We start from the raw sequence: 16,528 nt of genomic DNA, 5'->3' as shown, positions 1-16,528 counted from the left end.
TCCTGGGCGGGGTGAGCTCGGCCCTGATGGTCCCCTAGAAGGCTGAAGGACTGTAAGAAACTTGGAGCCCCCACACCACTCCCATCAAAGGAGTGGGAAGACTGGGAAGTGGGGATGGGTGCAGGCACGTTTGGGGAGAAACAAATCACTGGTTCGCCCAGAATTCCGGTGTGGAGGCTGGGCTGGTGTCGGGACTTGTTAATAACACCCTTTTAGATTCTGTTGCTGCTTTGCCACTGCCATCACTGAAGTGGTGGAAACCAGGACTGTGTGTGTGCACGCGCACTCGCGTGTGTGTTTGTGGGTGTGGATAAGTGGCAATATTGATGGATCTGCTGCAGCCTCTTAATCCTGGTACATGGGAGGTGCCTGTCTCACCTCTTTAAGAATCTCCCCACATATAAATAGATATTCATGTCAGCTTCCTGCAATGTGTCCTTGCATTTTCATCTGCTGCCAAGTGTTGTATTGGTGCTTATGAGTCATGAAACCTATTTTCATCCGCAGGGGTAATTAACTTGGGGGTGATAATGCATAGCAGACTGTAGGAAGAGTTAATTCCAAAACCCATCTCGCCTGGCTACCAACCACACATTTCACTTAAAGGTCTGGGTTGGCTTTTCGTATAAGTTCATTAATAAAAACCAAGCATGTTTCGCCTGGAAGATCCTCTAAGATGCTCCCAACTCCCACTCCCAAGACACATACTCTTAAAATGGGTAAAGCTCAACAGCCTGAGAAGACAGTGTCACGGGTATAATTTAACCATCATTGAAGGAAGGAGCGCTGGGTGCAGCCACGGCATTGCACAGCGCATGTGAATTTAGACATGTGGATCACCTGTCTGGGCGTGGACCTTATGAGTTGTGTCTGGTGGCTCCAGCTGGGAGTTGGCCCTGTTACCGGTCTCTGTGCACAGCTGCTCCTGCCAACCTACAACTGTCTCTTCATCACTATGATATTATGCTCCGGAACTTTTAGGATTATAAGACCCTTGATTACTAGTGCACATAGGTAGGAAAGAGCGGCCTGTCATTAAGCACTAAGAACAGCATTGTTTCTTTCCTTCTTGTTGTTGGGTGCTATTATTAACAGTAGAAGCAGTAGCTGTAATAATGAGGAATCCAGCCATGGAGGCCAGTTTGGTTTCACTAAGGAAACCTGACTAGAGATGTTGGGGACAGGAGGGAGGGAGTGGGAGGGAGAGAGCAGGTTGGGGTGGAACCCAGGCTAGAAGTGAATTATAATAGTGCAGTTAATTAAAGTTTATCATAGCCAGGGGCCACTTGTTAAATGGAGGCTCTCGCTCTCTGTCTTTTTTCTTTTTTAACCATGTGACCTTTTCCTTCGCTGAGACCCATTCAGCTGCTAGTCTGGTTGCCTTAACCAGCCTTGCTCTGATCCTTCAGCTGGATTCTCCTTTCCCTGAAGCTTTCCACTTTGGGCGCCTAGGAAGCACTTTTCCTCTCTGGCATGTAAGGATTCTTGTGGGTTTTTGAGATTCAGCTCAGGCCTCTGGATGAGCCGAGGCTCCGTTCATCTCCATTTTACCTCCATTTCTTCCTACCCTCATTTCCCATCCTTCTCACTCCCGTTCCCCTCAGAGCCAAAGTGGCCAACATTTAAAAATTCATATTTATTTATGTGCATCATTTGTGCAGCAAATCCAAATGACATGTTTAAGTGGGCAGAGTGGTGGGGCAATGAGGACTCAATTCAACAGCTTTGAGAGAATAGGCCAATGCAAGTAATTTCTTGAACTTGATCTCTGAAGGCGGCACCACAGTCCACCATCGAAGGCGGCTCACCGTATCAAGTCCTCAATGTAAGATTCAAGGTGTGTTTTCACTTGCATCCAGCCCAGACTGGCTGATGTAATAAGTACTGAAATTCACTTTTGTTTTCTGTAGTACTTCATCAAGTCAGGAAGTTGGAATTGGGGCTGGGCGTGGTAGCTCACGCCTGTAATCCCAGCACTTTGGGAGGCTGAGGTGGGCAGGTCACCTGAGGTCAAGACCAGCCTGGCCAACATGGTGAAACCCCGTCTCTACTAAAAATACAAAATACAAAAATTAGCTGGGCGTAGATAGCACCACTGCACTGGGAATGACTTTTTTATTTTTATTTTTATTTTTATTTTTTTGAGATGGAGTCTCGTTCTGTTGCCCAGGCTGGAGTACAGTGGAGTGATCTTGGCTCACTGCAACCTCCGCATCCCAGGTTCAAGCTGTTCTCCTGCCTCAGCCTCCTGAGTAGCTGAGATTACAGGCGCCCACCACTACGCCTGGCTAATTTTTTGTATTTTTAGTAGAGACGGGGTTTCACCATGTTGGCCAGGCTGGTCTCGAACTCCTGACCTTGTGATTTGCCTGCCTCAGCCTCCCAAAATGCTGGGATTACAGGCATGAGCCACCGCACCCAGCTTGGGAATGACTCCTTAAGGTCATCTAGTGAAATGTTTTCTTTTTTTTTTTTTTTTTTTGAGACGGAGTCTCGCTCTGTCGCCCGGGCTGGAGTGCAGTGACGGGATCTCGGCTCACTGCAAGCTCCGCCTCCCAGGTTTATGCCATTCTCCTGCCTCAGCCTCCCGTGTAGCTGGGACTACAGGCGCCCGCCACCTCGCCCGGCTAGTTTTTTTGTATTTTTTAGTAGAGACGGGGTTTCACCATGTTAGCCAGGATGGTCTTGATCTCCTGACCTCGTGATCCGCCCGTCTCGGCCTCCCAAAGTGCTGGGATTACAGGCTTGAGCCACCGCGCCCGGCCTAGTGAAATGTTTTCTAAACCTTTCTGGGGTCAGAGACACCTTAGAAAGATCTAACAAAAATTATGGCTCCTCCCCAAGATATACCAGTGCCCATATACACAAGGATTTGCATACATTTTTTTTTCCTTTTTAATATACATTTTATATATTTGTTTTTGAGAAGGTAATACATTCCTTTGGTTCAAAATTCAAAGAACGAGGCCTGGAGTGGTGACTCATGCCTTTAATCTTAGCACTTTGGGAGGCTGAGGCAGGAGGATTGCTTTAGGCCAGGAGTTCAAGACTGGTCTGGGCAAGATAGTGCGACCCTTCCTCTACAAAAAAATTTTTAAAATTAGCCAGGCAGTCTGGGTGCGGTGGCCCACGCCCATAATGCCAGCACTTTGGGAGTCCCAGGCAGGCAAATCATTTGAGGTCAGGAGTTCAAGACCAGTCTGGCCAACAAGCTGAAACCCTGTCTCTACTAAAAATAGAAAAACTCAGCCGGGTGTGGTAGCACATGCCTGTAATCCCATCTACTCAGGAGGCTGAGGAGGGAGAATTGCTTGAATCTGGGAGGAGGAGGTTGCAGCAAGCCGAGATCACACCACTGCACTCCAGCCTGGGCGACAGAGCTAGACGCCTTCTCAAAACAAACAGACAAACAACAAGCAAAAATTCGCTGGGCATGGTGGTGCATGCCTCTGGTCCCAGCTACTTGAGAGGCTGAGGCGGGAGGATCGCTTGAGCCTGGGAGGTCAAGGTTGCACTGAGCAATGATTGTGCCATTGCCCTCCAGCTTAGGCAACAGAGCAAGACCCTGCATCAAACAAACAAAAAAACAAAGGATGCAAAGAGGGGAATAGAGTACAACTGACCCCTCTGCTACTCAGTTCCCTTCTGGGATGCAACCAATACTACTCAATTTCTTAAGGCATTTATGCACATCTAAAGCCCATTCATAAATTGAGGTTAGAACTTATGTCTGGTCCGGCTGGGCATCATGGCTCACGCCTGTAATCCCAGCACTTTGGGTAGGCCGAGGGAGGCGGATTACCCGAGGTCAGGAGTTCGCGACCAGCCTGACCAACATGGAGAAACCCCGTCTCTACTAAAAATACAAAATTAGCTGGGCGTGGTGATGCGTTCCTGTAATTCTAGCTACTCAGGAGGCTGAGGCAGGAGAATCGCTTGAACCTGGGAGGCGGAAGGTGCGGTAAGCCGAGATCACACCATTGCACTCCAGCCTGGGCAACAAGAGTGAAACTCTGTCTCAAAAAAACCCAAAAAACCAAAAAAACAAAGAAAACTTATGTCTGGTCCATCCACTTTGTAATGATGAAGACCCCAAGTCACGGAGAGGTGAAATAACTTGCCTATGGTCACACAGTGGCAGAGTCTGGGCTAGATCCTTATTAGGGAACAGCTATAATATACTTTTTTTTTTTTTCGAGATGGAGTCTCACTCTGTCACCCAGGCTGAAGTGCAGTGGTGTGATCTCGGCTCACTGAAACCTCCGCCTCCCGTGTTCAAGTGATTCTCCTGCCTCAGCCTCCCGAGTAGCTGGGACTACAGGCACGTGCCACCATACCCAGCTAATATTTTGTAATTTTAGTAAAGATGGGTTTCATCTTGTTGGCCAGGATGGTCTCGATCTCCTGACCTTGTGGTCTGCCCTCCTCAGCCTCCCAAAGTGCTGGGATTATAGGCGTGAGCCACCATGCCTGGCGACTTTTTTTTTTTTTTTTTTTTTTTTGAGAGGGAGTCTCTCTGTCGCCCAGGCTGAAGTGCAGTGGCGCCACCTCAGCCCACTGCAAGCTCCGCCTCCAGGGTTTATGCCATTCTCCTGCCTCAGCCTCCCTAGTAGCCAGGACTACAGGCCCATGCCACCACGCCCAGCTAATTTTTTGTATTTTTAGTAGAGACGGTTTCACTGTGTTAGCCAGTATGGTCTGGTTCTCCTGACCTCATGATCTGCCCGCCTTGGCCTCCCAAAGTGCTGGGATTATAGGCATGAGCCACTGCGTCTGGCTTTTTTTTTTTTTTTTTTAATTTAAGAATACTTGAAGCCAGGCGTAGTGGCTCATGCCTGTAATCTGAGCACTTTGGGAGGCCGAGGTGGGCGGATCACTCAAGGTCAGGAGTTCGAGACCAGCCTGGTCAACATGCTGAAACCCCGTCTCTACTAAAAATACAAAATTAGACAGGAGTGGTGTTGCACGCCTGTAATCCCCAGCTACTCGGGAGGCTGAGGCAGGAGAATTGCTTGAACCCGGGAGGCAGAGGTTGCAGTGAGCTGAGATTGCACCACTTCACTCTAGCCTGGGTAAGAGTAAAACTCTATCTCCAAACAAACAAAAACAAAAAAACAAACAAACAAACAAAAAGAATACTTGAGAGCTGGGCGTGATGGTGTAATCCCAGCTACTTAGGAGACATGAGCATTGCTTAAGCCCAGGAGATTGAGACTAGCCTGGGCAGTCTTGGGAAAAAAAAAGAAGAAAGAAAAATTTAAGGACAGTTTCTATGAGGAGTGATGATAAGGTGGGCAAAAGGAGAGCAATACCTGGTCCAGTGGGGTTCAATGTTTTTACTAATTCTTGGAGGACTGGCAAAAAACATGTATCCCCTGTAGCCTTTTGGGGAAGGGAACGTTCAGAGATATTTCTAGGTTTCTGACTGTAAACGTCAGGTGGGCCTGAACTAGTAGAGTCTTTTTTTTTTTTTTTTTGAGATGGAGTCTCACTCTGTCGCCCAAGCTGGAGTGCAGTAGTGCGATCTCGGCTCACTGCAACCTTCGCCTCCCGGGTTCAAGCGATTCTTCTTCCTCAACCTCCCGAGTAGCTGGGACTACAGGCGCCCACCACCACACCTGGCTAATTTTTTTGTATTTTTAGTGGAGCCGGTGTTTCACATATTGGCCAGGCTGGTCTCGAACTCCTAACCTTATGATCTGCCCACCTCTGCCTCCCAAAGTGTTGGGATTACGGGTGTGAGCCACCATACCTGGCCGGTAGAGTCTTTTTTTAACCTTTAATCTGTGGCCCTTCACGCCACCTCCCCCTTTGCTGATGGGAACTTCTGAAGGTTTTTTTTTTTGGAACAGGGTCTCACTCTGTTCCCCAGGCTGGAGTGCAGTGGCATGTCCATGGCTCCTGGGATCAAGTCATCCTCCTGTCTCAGTCCCCTGAGTAGCTAGGACTACAGGTGCATGTCACCACCATGCCTGGCTAATTTTTTTTTTTTTTTTTTTTTTTTAAGAGATGGAGTCGGCCGGGCACGGTGGCTCACGCCTGTAATCCCAGCACTTTGGGAGGCCGAGACGGGCGGATCACGAGGTCAGGAGATCGAGACCATCCTGGCTAACACGGTGAAACCCCGTCTCTACTAAAAAATACAAAAAACTAGCCGGGCGAGGTGGCGGGTGCCTATAGTCCCAGCTACTCGGGAGGCTGAGGCAGGAGAATGGCGTGAACCCGGGAGGCGGAGCTTGCAGTGAGCTGAGATCCGGCCACCGCACTCCAGCCTGGGTGACAGAGCGAGACTCCGTCTCAAAAAAAAAAAAAAAAAAAAAAAAAAGAGATGGGGTCTTGGTACATTACCCAGGCTTTTGAAGGTTTAGAGTCAGATAAGCAACTGACTCCAGACCAACAGGGAGCAACTATCTCGGCATAGAAGGAGGGGGTAAGGGAGGGACACCAAGGACTCCCCCATTTTCCCTTCAGCTTGGGGCTTCTCACTTCTCTGCCACCCACCTCTGCCTGGCCATCTCTCCCCCACTGCTAAAGGAGAAACTGCAGGAGTCTAGGGGCAGGCCAGATGCTGTGCAATGTGCCTGGCAGCTGCACATTGTACCATTCCAGCTTTAGGCCTGCCTGGGAGGAAGGTGTGATGGGCCCCATTTTATCGATGTGCCAATTGAGCTCAGAGAGGTTAAATAGCCAAGACCATCTAGACTCAGTGGAATCCAAGCCCCAGTCAGCCTAGAGCCTGGCTCTGCCCAGACTCCAATGTTGCTTTGTGCAGAGGGCCACAAACTTCTGACCTGCAGAGCCCAGGAAACCAAGGCTCACAGCACGAGCCCCGTCCCTTGGCCCTCTCCACGTCTCCTTGAGTCTGAGTGTGAGCCTCACCGACACCAGTGAGCAAGGCTATCTACAGGCAGGGCTGTCAGGAAGCTCCTTGAGGAGAACATTTTCTAGGTTCTATGTTCATTTTTAACTTATAAAATTTTATTATTATTATTATTTTTTTTTTTTAGAGATAGAGTCTCTGTTGCCCAGGCTGGAGTGCAGTGGCCTGATCTCAGCTCACTGCAACATCTGCCTCCAGGGTTCAAGCAACTCTCCTGCCTCAGCCTCCCGAGTAGGTGGGATTACAGACACCTGCCACCACACCCAGCTAATTTTTGTACTTTCAGTAGAGATGGGATTTCTCCAAGTTGGCCAGGCTGGTCTCTAACTCCTGACCTCAAGTGATCTGCCTGCCTTACCCTCTTAAAGTGTTGGGATCACAGGCGTAAGCCACCACGCCCGGCCTAGGTTCTATGTTCTGAGGGAACACAGTGGAGCTGTCCAAGCAGTATTTCCAGTCAGGGATTCTGGAGCAGGGCTGTTCTTCTGGAGTCTTCCTCAGTTGCCTCCTACTCTCAAACTTAATTTAAAAATGAGCTTACCTCTGTCTCATTTTTGACGGAACAGAGAGATGACAGGAAACAGGCAGTGGTCCTGATTTGTAAGGTATATTGCTTCTATGGGGAGCATCTACCCCACTAGCTGGTGTCTTCCCTGCCAGTCTTGCTTTTTTTTTGAGACGGAGTTTTGCTCTTGTTGCCCAGGCTGGAGTGCAATGGCGCACTCTCGGCTCACGGCAACCTCCGCCTACTGGGTTCAAGCAAGTCTCCTGCCTCAGCCTTCTGACTAGCTGGGATTACAGGCACACACCATCATGACTGGTTCATTTTTGTATTTTTAGTAGAGAAGGAGTTTCTCCCTGTTGGTCAGGCTGGTCTCGAACTCCCGACCTCAGGTGATCCGCCTACCTTGGCCTCCCAAAGTGCTAGGTTTACAGGCATGAGCCACCTCGTCCAGCCTCAGTTTTGTTTTTTTCAGGCTGAAATGCTGGTCAGTTACCTCTTGGACCTAGCTTGATTGTCCTGCCTCTTAGGGGGTCACAAGTGTGCACCCACCAGGTCTGGGGTTCTGGATTCAGGAAGGCTTACCTTTCTACATGGGAACTATTATTGTGGCTCCCAGGTTTAGGTTAGACTCGAGAGAAGTGTCCCAACCTCCCAACTGGTCTGTCCCAATCTCCCAAAAGCTCTGGTGTCTGCACACTTCAGGCCATGGCTCTGTAGCAGAATCCATTTTTTTTCTAAATCTAAGCAAGTCACACCCTTGCTTAGAAACCTCCCTTGGCTCCCTGTTGCCTACAGGGTAAGTCCAAATTTCTTAGAACAACAATCAAAGCCATCATCCACCATTTCGCCATCCCAGGAGTTTGTTTATTTATGTATTCATTTCAAAACAGAGTCTTGCTCTGTTGCCCAGGCTGTGCAGTGGCACAATCCTGGCTCACTGCAACCTCCGCCTCCCAGGTTCAAGCAATTCTCCTTCCTCAACCTCCTGAGTAGCTAGGACTACAGGTGTGTGCCACCATGCCTGGCTAATTTTTTGTATTTTTAGTAGAGACGGGGTTTCACCATGTTGGCCAGGCTGGTCTCAGACTCTTGACCTCAAGTGATCTGCCAGTCTCAGCCTCCCAAAGTGCTGGGATTATATAGGCGTGAGCCATCACACCTGGCCACTGCAGTATTTTAATTTGTAAAAGGTATTATATACACATGGTAAAAGAAAAAAAAAAAGAGAGAGAGAGCATAAAAAGATACTCAGAGAAAAGTAAGTTGGTCTCCTTCTCATTCCAAATCTCCAGTTCCCCTGCACTGTGGGCAGTTATTTCGTGTACATGTTCAGCAGTATTAAAAGCACAGAGAAGCTTAGATCTATAATATATGTCTGTTGGGGACAGATATTAGGACAAGCCAGGGACAAGCAGAAAGGTCCAGGACAAGGAACTGGGCTTGGGTCAGAGAGAGCCCCATCTGGGTCTGGGGGCTGATGCAAAAGTCAGGGAGATGCCCCCTGTCCCCACAGCCAAGGACTGGTTCTGGTGCTTCCTAGGCTCCTGGGCAAGGAGTGTGAGTGAGTGAGTGTGTGTGTGTATATGTGTGTGTGTATCTTTGGCCCACAGGCCCACACCCAGGGCATTCACATCCCTATGATTATTTGGGTGCCCTGAACAGCCCCTGGTTGGCTGGACATTCTCTGGAAGGACTTGGGGGAAGAAGTAGGGCAGTGTCTATGGAGGCCAGCTATCCCCCACAGTGTCCAGAGCCTTCCTTACCAATAGCCTCATTCCCCTCCCTCTCCCACCAGCCACAACAGCTCAATGAGGCTGTCAGAATTGCACCCCTAGGTCACAGACGGGGATACTGTGTCTGAAAGAAAAGATTGAAGGGGAGACATTATTATTATTATTATTATTTGAGACAGAGTCTCACTCTATTACCTAGGCTGGAGTGCAGTCACGCAAGCTTGGCTCACTGCAGCCTCCACCTCCTGGGTTCAAGCGATTCTTCTGCCTCAGACTCCTGAGTAGCCGGGATTACAGGCAAGTGCCACGATGCCTGGCTAATTTTTGGATTTTTGGTGGAGACAGGGTTTCAACATGTTGGCCAAGCTGGTCTCTCATTCCTGGCCTCAATTAATCAGCCTGCCTCGGCCTCCCAATATGCTATTACAGGCGTGAGCCACCGGGCTCGGTGGGAGAGAGATTATTGACTGTAGACTTTGGAACTGACAGTGGGCCAGGCACTGTCATATATGACTTCTCCTTCATTGTGGTAAATCTTTGAGGCTGGTCATGGCCATGATCCTCCTTTGACAGGAAAATCCCCACAGTAGGTCCTATTATTGGTCCCATTTCATAGACAGGCAATCGAGACAGGGGTAAATAACTCACCCCTGCCTGGCTTCATTCCTTGTCACCTGAAGGACAGTTCACACCCTCCCTTCACTCTGCCCCCACACCTCGCTTTTCACCAGCACAGACCCTGCCAGCTGGGGGTGGTGTTTTTGAGGGGAGGAGTGAGCACTTGGAATCCCAGAGCTGCAGTTCCAGGAGGTCTGGGTGCATCTGAGAACAGGTTTGGGTGGCTGGGGGCGCCGGGGGCAATACTGATGGCCAGCACCCTGGGAGAGGCGGCTCTGGAATGTAGGGCCATGTGAACGGGAAGGAATTAACTCTGTGCCCCTGGGTCTCAGCCCAGACGGTCATGTGACCACCTCCCACAATCTCCCCCCTCCCTTGTGTCTGCCGGGAGCTGGAGGTTCACAATGCCCTGTTCTGCTTGGACTGGAGCTGGTGGCAACTGATCCCTGACTTGGGGAGTTGCCAACATGCCCATTCTTCTGGGGCCTCTGGAAGTAGGATAGTTTCAAGGGTGGGAGAGAGAGGTGACGGGGAGCTTCCCAAGGTAGAACAGAAAGGGGGAGAGCTGGAGAGTGGAAAGGAGGAACTGCTTCGGAGCCTACCACCTCGCCTGGGGCTAAACCAACAGGCCAGGCCACTTGCCAAAAAGTGGCTTTTCAGGCTCCAAGTCAGTCCTGCCCCAGAAGGGCCTCCAGCTCACCTCAGTGAGTGTGGTGACCCCAGTGGGGCTGGGAGAGAGGCAGGGTTGGCCCTCAGGCAGGGAGCCAGCACCTGCAGCTCCTCTTTAGGCCCAAGGACCCCTTGCCTCGTACCCCCTACCTGGTCCCAACCTTGCCCCTGCCCATGGAGGCAGAAGTAGGGATGTCCCCCAGCCATAGCTGGTGCCTCCAGCACCCTGGGCGCAGGCAGTGCCTCTAACAGCTTCCACCTCATTTTTCTTTCTCTTCCTTTCTTTCTTTTATTTTCTTTCTTTCTTTTTTCTTTCTTTTTTTTTTTTTTTTCCTGTTTTTGAGATGGAGTTTCACACTTGTCGCCCAGGCTGGAGTACAATGGCGCGATCTTGGCTCACTGCAACCTCTGCCTCCCGGGTTCAAGCGATTCTCCTGCCTCAGCTTCCTGAGTTACTGGGATTATAGGTGCGCGCCACCACGCCTGGCTAATTTTTGTATTTTTAGTAGAGACAGGGTTTCTCCATGTTGGCCAGGCTGGTCTCAAACTCCTGACCTCAAGTGATCCACCCGCCTCGGCCTCCCAAAGTGCTGGGATTACAGGTGTGAGCCACCACGCCTGGCCTATCGCAGTGCTCTTTCTTTGCCCACTGTGGCTAAGTGCCTGGGGCAGGGTGCCTGTTCCTGGGGATGGCAGAGGTGGGAGAAGTCTGGAGCAGGCTGTGGAGAGCACTCAGCCCAGGCTGTGCTTCTGCCTGACACGTGGCTCCCTCTCCTTTTGCCTGACTATCACGTCCCTCCTCCTTCAAGACTCATCCAGGCCCCACGCCTCCGTGAAAACGTGCTTTCACCCAACACACGTCTATCGATTGATGTGTGGGTTCAAATCCTGGCTCTGCTATTAACTTTGGGCAAGTCACTTGATCTCTCTGGGCTTGTGTCCTCCCTGGGAAGGAGGAATATCCCTCACAAGGTGGCAGGAAGAATCCAAGGAGACAGTGGTGTGTGTTCCGTGTTAGCACCAGCCAGCTCGTTGGCTTCCAGTGACTGTTAGCTGTCTTGTTGCCCTTATTCTTGCCTGGCTCAGGGGTCTCCTGCCACCAGGACTCTCGGCACTGGGGGATGGGGCAAAGGAAAGTCAACAGCAGCACTGGCGATGGTGCTGTGACCATGGTGCTCAGAGCACGGGTCAGGGCCATGGGGAAAGACCTCTTTCTAGAGATAGGGCCCGTAAAGGACGAAGAGCGAGGATGATGGAAAGGAGCTCCTGGTGGAGGTGAAACTGGGGAGGCAGCAGAGCAAGTTTCCTCCGGAAAAGCAAGGAGTTAGCTGGGTTTGGCTGGAGAGTGGGGAGGAGGAGAGACAGGACCAGCCAGTGAGATCTTCCGTGCGAAAAAAACGTGGGTCTTGGAATTAATCACAAAGGGCCCCTGGAGGATTCCGTGAGCTGGGAGGGACGTGGCCTGATTTGCCATTTGAAAAGATCTTTCTGGTAGCATGAGGACTGGAATGGATGGGAGGGAGAACCAAGATTGAGAAACCAGCTAGGAGGCGATTGCAGTCATCCAGGCTAGAGGTGGTGAAGCCGAAGGAGGAGGGGGCTGTGGCGCTGGGAAAGGCTGAGCATGAGCACTGTGGGGAGCAAAGGTCCACGAGCCCTGGTGCCCAGACCCAGGAGGTGTGAGGCAGAGGGAGAAAGGGGGCAGGGTCATCCCTCAGCTTGGGTGCCCGGGGAATGCCGCAGGCCAAGGAGGATTAGGGAAAGAGGCCCAGCTCCGCTCTGGACACCGGGGTTGGGGCGGGGGACGAGATGGCGGATAAGCAGGTAGACACGCAGGTCTGGCCTCTGCACACAGGTCTAGGCAAGAAGTGAGAGGTGGTGTCCTCTTTGTGGGTGGTAGGTAGAGGTGTGAGTTTGGATGAAGGCCCTGAAAGGAAAGTGGGCAGAATGAGGAGATGAGATGGAATGCTGGGAGCTAGTGCTCCAAATCCCAGGCCTAGGGGAGGAGCAGCCCTGGAGGAGAATGAGTAGCAGGAGGGGTGGAAGGACGATCCCAAGAAGTGGTGTCCGGTCTGCCGAAGGAGACCTGCGGACTAGGCTCAGGGACAGAGTCAGGTGCTGGGCTGAGATGGAGGGAGGTAAGGCCAGAAAGGTGTCTGTTGGACTTGGCAATGTGGAGTTCCTGGAGATCTAAGCCAGGGAAGCAGGGCTATACTTATCACGTTTCAGGCAAGAATGAAGGAAGCAGAGGCTAAGACACACAGTATTGAGGGGTTGGTGGGCAAAGTGTGGGGACAGCAGAAGGCCCAGCTTGTCCTGGTCTCTTGGCTGTGACGGGAAGGAGAGAAACGCAGCCAGGGGACAGGTGGGGAGTGTCCTTGATGCCAGCTGAGAGAGACACAAGCGTGTGTACAGGGAAAGGGCTCGTCCAGGAGAGGCTGAAGACCCTGGAAGGGGGATGGGAATGAATGGAGTGGCAGCTTTCAAGAGAAAGGTGGCAGTATAGGTACTGGAAAGTTCTAATATTAACAATAGCCAGCTCATTGGCTTCCAGTGACTGTTAGCTGTCTTGTTGCCCTTAGTCTTGCCTGGCTCAGGGGTCTCCTGCCAGCAGGACTCTCAGCACTGGGGGACAGGGCAAAGGAAAGTCAACAGCAGCACTGGCGATGGTGCTGTGACCGTGGTGCTCAGAGCACGGGTCAGGGCCACGGGGAAAGACCCCATACACATAGTGCTTACAATGTGCCAGGCACCCTTCTAACTGCTTGATGTCTCCTGCCCCACCCAATCTGCACAACAGCTCTGCAAAATAGGTGCTTGTGTAGGAAGTGCACCTGATAGCAATCACTTCCGCACACCCTGAGAATGACCCTGTATGGCAGATGCACCTGCACGTGTGTACAAAGCTAGGGGGTCTGGGAGTGGCCAACCTGGAGATTGGTTCCTTGCCTATGAGGAACATCTGAACCCCCAGCCTGCCCTGTGGAACTTGGGCCATACAGAGATGGAGGCCCCAAGTTTTGCATTGAAAGAAGGTTGCCAGGTGGAGGTTGTTAGGGAAAGGGTGCTAAGTGGCAATGCTCTATAAACTGCATGCCTTTTGCAAGCAGTTGCAGTTCTTCTACCCAAGCCACTGCTGCTGGACTCTCTTCCCTGAATGTAAGTCCCCAGTAAAGCCCCAGGCACTGTATCATCTGCTGGCGCTGGGTCTCTGCTATGGCCTCTTGAACCTGGTGCCATCCCCACTGCAGTTGACAGGGGATTGGCACAACAGTGCTATCATAGTCCACGTTTTACAGATGGAGGACTCCACACGCGGAGGTTAAGAAACTCGCCTAAGTTTACACAGCTGATATATGGTGTTGCTGGTGTGCCAGGATTTGAACCCAGGCAGGGGCCTCCAGAAGTGTGTAGCGGTCAAAAGCATAGATTCTGGGGCCACACTGTCTCTCAGTTTCCCCACCAAGAAAATGGGCATGAGAATTGTACCTACTTCATAGTGCTAGTGGTTGGATTATATGCATAAGTGCTCATAAAACTCTAGAGTGAGGCTTGGTATGTAGACATCTTAGGAGGGGGATGTACCTGGGACAGAACTGGGACCCTACTTACACTGGGAGCAGAGGGAGGAAACCAGGATGGAGAGATGGAGAGACTTGCAGGGACCCCTCAGGCCTTTTCTGTAATATTTATTTATGGGTGCTCTCCTGACCAGACAGGACTCCTTGCAGGAAAGTTTAGGAGCAGTTTGTGGTAGAGCTGAAGAAGCCTTTGGGACCAGCCTCTGGTCTCTTTGCTCTGCTCAGTAGCTATGGAACCTTCTGTGCATTACTCTGAGAGCCTCAGCCTCCTCTTAGGCCCAAGGCGGCAGTGATGCCTACCTTGCCGGGCTGTGGCGAGGTGTTAAATGAGACCATGTGTGTGAGCAGGTGTGCCCAGCTCAGCTCATTGCCTGACACCAGGTGACACTCATCAGGCAGCTACTTCCATCACTTCTACAAACACTGACGGAGCTCCCAGCAGGGGCTGGCACTGTTCTAGAGTCAAATTAGTAGTATTAGTCCTGAAGCCTTAGCACAGTGCTTAGATGCTCTGTAAATGTTGGTCAGATAAGGAGAGAGGTTGTCTCCAGCAAGGATCAAGGAATGGGTCAAGGAGGAGGTGCTAGGATTAATTAGTCAGAAAAGGGGAGGAGAGTAGAGAGTCTCACTGCCTCACCCCATCCAAGTCAGTTCTCTAGGGACAATAGATTGTCAGGGGCTCTGAGGTAGCCACTGGTTACATGCAGATGTGACCTGGAAGATGAGAGGTGAGGTCAAGAGCACCTGAGGATGGTGGTGGGGCCTCCAGGTCAGTGGAGGATTTGCTTCCCAAGGCCCGTGGCAATCGTACTTGCCTTATGTCTGGGATATATAATTTCCCAGGTAAGGGAGGAGTTTATGTGGGGGACAGTGTGGGTTCTGTGCAGGATGGCCTTCATGGGTATGGACCTGTGCAATCACAAGGGGTCCCACATTCAAAAGAGATGGTTGAATGTTCTGCTATCACTATCTTGCAATTCTTGATCATTTGGAACAAGGGGCCTTGCGTTTTCATTTTGCATTGTGCCCAGAAAATGATGGAGCCGGTTCTGGGACCTGGAGTGCTTGTCTGTCTCCTCACTCATAATGTTGGAGGCTCCTGGCCGTGGTAGAAGTTGAGAGGTACCTGGCTGGGCAGAGAGGGTTGAAGTGAGAGAGCTTGTGGCTTTGCCCCTCTGGAGGCCTGAGCAGGGGTGAGACCAGTGGGTGTGGAGTAAAGCATGCTGGGCAGAGTCAGACAACTGGGTTTGTATCCTAACCCCGCCGCCAGCCAGCGGTGTGCTCTTCAGTGAGCTCAGTGTCTCGGAGCCTGTCTCCTCATCTGTACACGGGGTAGCTCAACCATACCACAGGTAACATGAGGGTTACAATGAGGTACAAAAAGTGCCTGGAGCAAGTAGGTGCTTAGCAAACGTTTGTTGTTGAGTCTCTGGTTGGGGCAGGAAGGAGTTGGGTTGTGAGTAATATGCTCCATTGCAGCAGGCTATGGGGGAAGAGGCATCGAGCCCTGCCCTGCCTCCAGGGGCTCAGAGCTGAGTGGCATCCTTGGAACCATCTTCCAGGAAATGGGCTGCCAGCTCCCCCTCCAAAGTGACTACTGTCTCTGGCCACCTCTGGCCAAGAGGCTTGCCATTTCCAGAGTGACCAAATCCCAGCTCTGGCCCAGGGGTGGCAATTCCAGGCTGCCAGACCTTGTTCCCAGGCCCTGAGTGCCCCTGCTCCTTTTTCCCCCTGCAAGAACTCACACCTTGATTTCCCGAGATCCTGTTCACACCAATGCAGGCCTCACACTGCACACCTCTGGCTGGGCTAGACCAGCTCTCCTTTCACAATAATACTGCAGTGTCCGCTTCTCTGCAGAAAGCCTTCCCCTGTAAGGGAGAGAGCTACAGGTTGAGGCCACATACTCCCTCCTCCTCAATGCCTCAGGGTCCCCACCCCCTTTCTGATCCTTGATTTTCCCTGAGCTGGATTAAGACCTTTAGCAGCCTTAAGAGCTGAAGGATTAAGGTGTACCTCCCCCACTCACTCACACACAAATTCCAAATAAAATAATCCTAAGCCTTAAAATAAGTGTCAGGAAGTCCAACAAAGTTTTGATTTTCCCCAGGATGACTACTTACTTGTTATTTTTGAAGTACGAAATATTAGCTCTTAAAAAAGCAAAACCAAACCAAAACACTTTGTTGATGGCCTTTTGCTGCCAGTGCCCTGAGAACACGCTTAATCTGCCTACTGGGTAACCTGGCCTTGCCTGCCCCCTCCCTGGTGCCCAAGAAGGAGAGGCCTGGCTCGCAATAGCAGGGCATTGGGCCAGTCTGCCCAGAGATGTCCCCAGGAAGAGAGGAAAGCCCTGGGCCAATCAGTCTCCATAGGGGAGGTGACATCAGCAAAGCCCAGAAGGTTCCACTGTTTCCACCCCTGCCATAGGGCAATCTCTCCTCCCCTCCAGAGCAGCCAGGGTCAGTCTGGGCCACGTTCCAGTCCTGCAGCTGGCCGAGGATGGCTGGGCTGTTAGTCCCTGGGCCTGCTGCCCTTCACC

General features: G+C 51.3%; 1 long non-coding RNA gene across 2 annotated transcripts in view; it reads left to right on the top strand.

The window, feature by feature from the left end:
* Window positions 1-16,528, top strand: part of LOC107130459 (uncharacterized) — a 174,778-nt gene that overhangs the window by 71,922 nt on the left and 86,328 nt on the right. The gene's annotated exons all lie outside the window — the stretch shown is intronic.

This window comes from Macaca fascicularis, chromosome 7 (assembly GCF_037993035.2).
Source record: "Macaca fascicularis isolate 582-1 chromosome 7, T2T-MFA8v1.1".
NCBI classification, from domain to species: domain Eukaryota; kingdom Metazoa; phylum Chordata; class Mammalia; order Primates; family Cercopithecidae; genus Macaca; species Macaca fascicularis.
Note: the sequence above shows the minus strand (reverse complement) of the source record. Positions and strands in the feature narration are given on the sequence as shown.